Below are 8,914 nucleotides of genomic sequence, written 5' to 3'. Positions count from 1 at the left end.
GACAGCCTATCTCTTACCATTTGTGTGCGTGGATGGCTTCTCGTCACGGCCTGATCTAAACCTATCTGACACCTAACATAACCATAGCCGTCAGTGCTGATAGCACATGAGAGAGCAGTCAGAACTCATCTAGCAGAGAGACCCACTCCCTTGTGTTTGTGGTCTGCCTTCATTTCCTCACAAATACACAACAGCAGCACAGTGAGGTACCCGCCTGCGCTGGCTTGCACTGGCCCCATAAATATTTCACCAAAAAAAAAAAAAAACAAGATGTCAAGAAGCCTTGGATGAAACTCCAGCAAATAATTCATACCATTTGCTGTCAAACACGCTCTGGATCCCAGAGTACAGGGTGGTTTGGTATCTGCAAGGAGAGGTAGTGGAAGGACGGGGATATAGGGATATATTGTGTGGTGTGTGTGTTGGTCTGTGTATACTGCCTGATGCTCTTACATGCGGTTGTGCTGTGGATACAAACCAAAGGCTGGAGGCGATTAACCGAAGCCAAGGAGCTGTGTGAACAAACTTAAATAGACAAAAAGACGAGTGTGGACTTTCCACCTTAGGCAACAGGTCTCTTGGCAATCTGTTGACAGACCCGTGGCGGCGCAAGGCCTCAGAGAGACACCAGGCTATACATTTAACACAGTAGGGGTTTATTGAGTGGGAGCAGTTGATAGGCGAGAGAGAAGGGTGACGACTACGCTGGCATCAGCAGCAGCGGCCACGGTGAGAGGCGTGAAAGCGGTGAAGTAAAGGCCATCCAGAACCCACTGACTGGCGTAAAAAGAAGTTAACACAGCGCTCATTCACAGTGCGTTGGCTAGCGTGGCTGCTGGGCTCGGCTACCACTCACTTTCTCTTCCTGTTGTGTCTTTCCCTCTCACGTTCGATCGCTTTTTTTGCGATCAATTTTGTGTGAAGACGGAGCAGCAACACCTTCTGCTGAAGCGCGCACAAAGTTACAAGGCTCTTGTTTGTGACATAATATAAGAGCCTCCACAGTGAATGTCTGAAGGGTTTTGATTCTCAATGTACAATAACCTTGAGGACAAAATGTCCTGCCAGAGGAGAAGGCAGAGTCGGACTCGTGATAAACTGCACTGTTGGCCGTCTGAATAAAACTCAATATGGGAGTCTGTCATCAAAAGATGGATGTAAAAGAAATGTGGGAAAAAGGCAGTAAACTATTTGAGAGGAGATTTAAAACAGAGTGATAGTGGTGTTTCAGTTCTACTTGTAAAGATCTGTTGCCATGTATTTCACTTACTTAAAGTCTCAAAGAAATATCTGAAAACAATCCAAGTGCTCAATTTAGGAAGTAAGTAGTAAGCAGAACGTATTGGCATGAAAATACATCTATCAAAGGACTTTCATTTACATTTTTATATCTACAAACTCACGACACAAACAGTGTAATTTGGCTCCTGTAACATCTGTCAATTACATTCAAAAAGTCCAAGACTTCAAATGTCATCCCACAGACGTATATTTCAACTTCAGTGGTTGCATCATGAACCACTAATATTGTATTCCTGGGGCCATGCAGCTTTTATCATATTTTCAGAAGGGTATTCATGTTTAGTGAGATATTCACACTTGTGGTGGCTTCAGTGAAGCATGCAAGTGTGTTAAAGGCTGTTTGTACAGTGCTGCTGCGTCGGGGAGCGAGCCTGCAGGGAGCCAGCAGGGAGCTCGTGCAGGCCTCCGCCTCATACGTCTGACTGATCTCATCTCACTGCCTCGCTGACTGAAAGGATGCCGGTGCGGTTGCTTTGTCCACAGGGGGCCTTCTCATCGGCATTGCACGCATGCATGCACGTAAACATACGTGTTTGAAGTACTGACGTGTGAGGACCTTCAGTTGTTTTTCTTTCTTTCACAACATCATAACCCATCATCACATGGCCAAACTCCACGGTGACCTAACGCCATCTCCTCCCTGCGGGGAGCATGATTAGAAACGTATTTGTGATCCGTCAAAAACAAACAAATATGTTTCCCTCAAAACTTAATTTACAGTTTAGATGTATGGGAACAGAATTCTTGGGAGAACTGAATACACACAAACAGACAGACAACTTAACTTACACTCTGATATGTAACATATTCTCCCTCCACACAGCACTGAAGGCAGAAATATTATATATAATACTATTTATTGTATATATATATAATCGTTTTTAATGTGTTCCAGCCAGCCAGTGCACACACACACACACACACACACACACACACACACACACACACACACACACACACACACACACACAGAGGACTCAGTGTGGCTTGGGGTGGTGGCGCTGCCAGGCAGAAACATCCTGGTCACTAATGTGTTCCAGCCAAGCAGCCAGGAGACAGTGACCAGTGGAGCAGATAATCACATCATCTGAATGAGACCTGCACAGCCCGGTGATGATGAAGATAATACTGATGCTGCTTTCCCCTTCTCTGACCAACAAAAGACAGCGTATGTGTGTGTATGACGTTCCTGTGTGTGTGTGTGTGTGTGTGTGTGTTATATATATATATTCACCAGGCAAAGTGCTTTTATAATAGTGTGTACGTGTGTGTGTGTGTGTGTGGCACTCAGCTTTAAGGGTTTGTAGACATCATATGTGTCCATTTGTCTAACTGCCTCTCTGTTTACTGGTTTGTGTTTGTAATACAAAGTGTGTGTGAGTGTGTGTGTGTGTGTGTGTGTGTGTGTGTGTGTGTGTGTGTGTGTGTGTGTGTGTGTGTGTGTGTGTGTGTCAGACCGCTGCTTTATTAGGAAATGTGTTCATTTTTTCTTATTATAAAAATGTCTTCATCGAGCTGAGTAATAATCTTTACTGCGCCTGAGTGATGATCTAAGCATCACTTACCAGAGATGGATGTTTGTTTCTGATGAAAGTCAATGTGTGTCCTCCTGATGGTGTGTCAGTGACTGCAGGTGTGTGTTGTGATTGACAGTCACACTGATTGTAATTGCCTAAAGTTGTAATGAGATATGGTAAACAGCCTTATCAATGAGTCGGCACGCACAGTGTGAATGCGGTGCAACACTCATTAATAATATTAATTACACCTTTTGTTTTTCTGCTTTGTAACACAATGTTATAAAAGAGTAACACAGTTGACGTAGGGATGTTGCTTATTAATTGTATATGATTATATTTACGTATTGCACATGTGTGTTTCACTTTTGTAAATATTAAACTCATCATGGCTGCGTCATCAAACAATTTATGTTTCCAACGGGGGAAAGAAAGCATCACAATCTTTCCATAATTTTAATAACAAATGTATTTTTCATCAAAGATTTGTAACAGCTGAGAAAAGAACAGACACAGGATGTCGTCCTGCTGACAGGTGTGTGTCCTCTCAGGTAACGCTTCTGTGCGTGTGTCGTTCCAGAGGACACGCACACACATATTTGTTGTTTAATTGATGTGATATGTGTAATAGAGAAGAAACAGGGACGTAGAAACATTATCGACGTGCGATGAATGCATCTGCAACAGGCCTTCTTCACAGAACACATGTTGACATGTCACCGTAGCAAAAGCACAGGTGTAAATAATAAAATGATGGCTGAAATGTTGCTGCTCAGGCTCCTGGATCTGATCGCGCTGGCTCACTGTCACCACTTACATTTCTAATACCACGCGTGTAACTATGATGGAGCAGTGGTTTGAATTGTGCTGTGATTTTGAATCCTTCTCCACACGTCGGTGATGTAATCTGCCATCAAACATTAGTGCAGGATGGAACATTTACATAGTTTTTGTTGGCACACATGCTGACATAGGGGTTGGTCCCTGCACTCTTGTTATAGCGGAGAACATATTTAAATGAGTATTTAACTACATTCATTGAACATGTAGTGGCCGGGGTGATAAATTAACTTTTATGTTTATGCGTATAGAGGCGAGACAGCCAGCCACAAATCAAAACATGCTGAACATTTATCTGCAACGGGAACAAAATGGAACGGGTGAGACAATGAATGTCACCCGGCATCTTGTTGATTAAAACGAGAGGGGGAGACAAAGAGATATGTAAAGGGCAAGGAGGAGAGAGAGAGAGAGAGAGAGAGAGAGAGTATAGTAAAAACCGAGAGCAACAAAAATCTGACAGTGAAATATCGCTGCAGGAGACGGGACACATAGGAAGGATAAACAGGGAGCAGCGAGGAAAGTGCAACGGAGAGCTCAGAGGATCAAATCTTGTAAACACTGTGGCATGACCTTGGCCAGCAGCTGACACCAGCGATCATCTTTAGGTCACAGTCACTAAGCCACTCTGTTTAATTGACATTAGCCGTCGCTGCACAGCCGAGCTTCGGAGAGAAGTCACAACCATTCATGCTTCTCCTGCGACGATGCAGGACAGGATTTGGACAACAGGCTGGTCTTGAAATCAATCATGAGAAATGTCCAGAAGTGTTTTATTTGTACAATCAAGAAATCAAAGCATTTTGTCATTATTTTAAATGTTGGTCACAAAGCCTCATTTGGCTCAGACACATGGGCCATTAGCATTATAATCCGATCAATGATACATGGTGTTCTCTTTGCTGCCTTTCAGTTTTGTCCGTCACAAGTTATTCGTCATGGAGGCTAACTTTTAAATGTAAGGAAGAGCTCGCATCCAATCACTTGCTTTACTTGTACCTCAGAAGATTCATTAAAAATTATAATTTGCATAGAAATATGACAATAATGTGCAGTTCTTAAAATGCCATTAAGGAAACCTGTCGCTGCACCAAACCTATTTAATGCATTTATACAAAACTTGTTTTTTATGTGTACTTTATATCCATGTTTGTCGTGTGCATGCATACAGTATGTGATCTCACACTCACAGGGTTTGATCATTTATTTATTTAAAAACATGAATCAGAGTCAGATAAATATCATGTTTGAATTCAACAGTAAACACATGTCATCAGTTATCGTCATTGCAGCAGGAAATGACATCATAAACAAGCCTGGCCGACCTCTGAAGGTTTCTCAGATTCCCACGTCTGGGGCCGCTCGTTCATTTACGACTTCGTCAGACGGCTGTACTCTGTGTAATGTTTCACTGTAAGAATAACAAGATGATGTGTCAGAAGAACCCAGAGCAAGAAGCTGGACGGTCGTGGAAACAGTTTGTTATTGACGGCCTCCGTGTGACTCAGAACTTCTTTGATGACCGCAGATTTACAGGGATGCTTTACTTATCGCACCTATGGGGGCAGTCAGGCCGGCGGGGAAGGAGGGAGAATGAGGTCTTTCTCACGGAGTATTGTACAATTTATACCTCGTCAGGATCCTGAGAGGGCTTCTTTACGCTCATGAGGGGGAAGGATCAGATCCACTGAGCAATGAGTTACAGCTGGATGCACACGTGTGTAGTTGCTCTGCAAAGATACTTTATGGGTTAATCCTAGTGCCAAATGTCAATTCAGAAAATATCATTTGTAACTTTATTTACTCACCAAAATCAAATTGACAAGCTATTTCTTTAAGTCTGCATCAGCTGGCATGAAATCTTTTTAGAGCTCAAGAGGAGATTTAATTATGATTTTCTGGTGTGTGTGTGTGTGTGTGTGTGTGTGTGTATGTGTGTGTGTGTGTATGTGTGTGTGTGTGTGTGTGTGTGTGTGTGTGTGTGTGTGTGTGTGTGTGTGTGTGTGTGTGTGTGTGTGTGTGTGTGTGTGTGTGTGTGTGTGTATGTGTGTGTGTGTGTGTGTGTGTGTGTGTGTGTGTGTGTGTGTGTATGTGTGTCCAGCAACTCATCAAGAAATGGTCCCATCATTTCCTGGAACAAATTGCTTGCGTCTTTTGAGGAAAAACTAAATGTTGCACCTGGATAACCTTTTCGGTTTTGCCGTAGAAACCAGTCGATCCATTCCCTGTTTCCATTCCACTATAAGCAGATCTCTTCTTATTAAACATGCTGAGGTTGTCTTACAACTGTTGGTGGTATATGCCTAACCCTTGACCCTGCAGTCGTTCCTCATTGGAGCCCTGTCTTCTGCCTAATCTCTAATGCCTTCCAAGCTCCACTCTAATTCATTACTTCCTCTTCCACTGCCCTGCCAGGGTCACATAAATGACATGCAACGCACTGGACCCTATTATGACCGAGGCCTGCGTTTGATCTTTGGTGCATCCCCTCTGATGTCTGGTTGTTTGTGTGAAGGCAGTAATGAGAACGTGTGTTCGTGTTGGAGGCCTGAGATGACAGAGAGTCAGAGTGAAGGCAAATCAAGACTCTGAGTCCTCTTCGCTGCAGCAGAAGACGGAGAGTCTTGGCGCGGTGATACAGGGAAGAGAACAATAGCCTCATCAGAGACGTGTGAGTGAGTTATGGTGTCAGTGAGAGGACCTCGGTCTATTAAGGAGCAGCAGGGAGTGTGATGGAGGTCTTGGGAGAGTGAACTTGAATAAAGATGACAAACTGCAACAGTTCAGTTGTGGAGGGTGACATTTGTTTTGCATAATAAAAAGCTGGTAATAACCAACTATAAAAAAGAAAAATCACTTTCCTATATTCACGCAGAACGACACAGTTTGAGATATGTTCCCTCTCTTTCACTTGTTGAAGGAGGTGATGTTATCTGAGGTAAGATGAGGTGAGTCGGTCAGTTATGTCTCATTCATTGGTATTTAAAATGATTTGCAAATATGGCCTCCCCATACATAGTCATTAAACACAGGTGACTCGAATTACCGCCCCGGCCCGTATATTGTAGATGCAGCTTATCGTCTTTTTTTATATTCATTGGCGCGCACAGACATGACATAACAAGCAATGAGATCAGAACTAATTTGACAATTAATTTTGTGATGAACAACCTCATGGGTCTTGACGCTCTCTGTGCCCGGTGTTAATGTTATTCATATGATTACGCTTGGAACCACAGCTCGTTTGTCTTGTTCTGGTGTCTGCATGGAGCACTCAGACATAAAGGAGGAATTATATTTAAAAAATTATTCTCCAGATAAACCCTTTGCATGGGATAAAACAGAAGCATTTTTCGTTTATTTACAATTTATGGAACTACAGATCTTTTCGGAATCAACGGAAAAATAAAGTTTTTGTTAATATACAGAACATATTTGTATTACATTAAAGGGATTGCCACTTGTTTGGTCTGTGAAGCCGACATGGAAAAGCTTTAAGGATCTAACTTCATCACATAAATTGCATCGTCTACTGACCTCTAAGCTTCACTATAGGTATATGTGACTAAGGAGAAAATAAGCTTCCAAAATGTCAATCAAATTCCAACCATAATATCTTAAAAACTAATATCGAGAAGCTCACAGCCTCAAACTTCAGGATAAAAACAATTAAGAGATGGAAAGCTTTCAGGAAAAAAAGCCTTGGAAAGAGAAAAGACATATATAAAGACAAATATTACATCAAATAGAAACGGAACTTTTTCTGCTATATATATATATATTTTAAATATATACATACATATAATATTTTAATATATATAATATTTATATATATACATTTTTATTATATATAATATTATTTTATATATATTCATATTATATTTATATTATTGTATATATATATATATAAATGTTTTATATATATATATATACATATAATATTTTAATATATATAATATTTATATATATACATTTGTATTATATATAATATTCTTTTTATATATACATTTATATATATATATGTATATAAATATATACAGTATATATAGCAGAAGAAGTTGATGTAATATTTCTAATAGATGTTTGACTTCATGTTTCAGGTTGATTAAAAGTCAAGATATGAAATACACATCTATAATAGTCCTTCCAAAGTCAAACAGCTCTGCAATAAAGTTATCGGTAATGCGGCGCGCTCAGGTTAATTACAGCAGGCGCCATCATATCATATAAAGTTTCATGGTTTCAATAAAGTTGTCCGCCAATGGCTGCCTTGGTATGCCCTCTTTTTGGGCAATCGCATCCTCCGTCACATCCGATTGATGTAGCTGTTGCTTACTCCGTTCGCACACACAATTTGTTATGTGGTATTTCATTCGGGCTGCTGCCAGAACCCCTCGCTGTACCTTCCATAACTCTTACACCCGTGAAAGATTTTTAATTAAAATGAAGACAGCTGGCTGAACTGTGGAGATGTCACAAATAGTTTTCGCCTCCAAAGAAGCCCATCAAGGTCTCCAGGCGTCAGATTGCAGGCAATTCCAGCTTTTTTGAAGAACTTGTTAATCACGTCTCCTTCTTAATTCAATTATCAACAGCTGCAGATTGATGCATCCAGAGATAGCGAGATAGGGAGAAACAGAGAATTCAATCGCTTTGCACCGGCTTATGGCTTGTCATCTGTCCCCTTTCTGTATTATATATTGATATGCTGGTGACCCCGTGCATTTACTGTATTGGATTTTTTTATTACTCACCTTTGAGCCTGTGCTGAAGAATAACCACTGACCCCTCAATGGGAACACAGGAGACCCGATCTTGTGTGTGAGTGCGTGTGCGCAATTGCGTTTGTATGAGTACATGCATAATACACGTATGCTTTTGCATGTGCGACATTACGTTTGTCTTGTCAAGATGGGCTGTGCGTTGTGGGTCAGAGGGTCAGGGGGGGGTACTGGAGGTTGGTTTGATGTAGTTGGGGGGTGGGAGAGGTTGGCTCCCGGGGCTGAGTGCGGGAGCTGGAGAGTTGGAAGGTCATGTTCATAAATTGTTACCAGTATGCTGGAGCTTAATTGAAAAGGCTGGAGAAGGAACGGGACCCCTGATCTGTGGCCCCACGCCCCTCCGTTGTGACCCCTTAGGTCTTCACTCATTCAACTGTGCATCTGTCTCTCTGTCTGTCACAGTAAAGACAACGCTAAAATATGATTTCAAATATTGAATGACTCACAAGGTCCAGGAGTGTTCAGCTAAAGTGT

The sequence above is a fragment of the Cottoperca gobio genome, chromosome 3 (assembly GCF_900634415.1).
Source record: "Cottoperca gobio chromosome 3, fCotGob3.1, whole genome shotgun sequence".
NCBI lineage: Eukaryota > Metazoa > Chordata > Actinopteri > Perciformes > Bovichtidae > Cottoperca > Cottoperca gobio.
The sequence above is the reverse complement of the archived record's forward strand: the minus strand, read 5'-3'. Positions refer to the sequence as shown.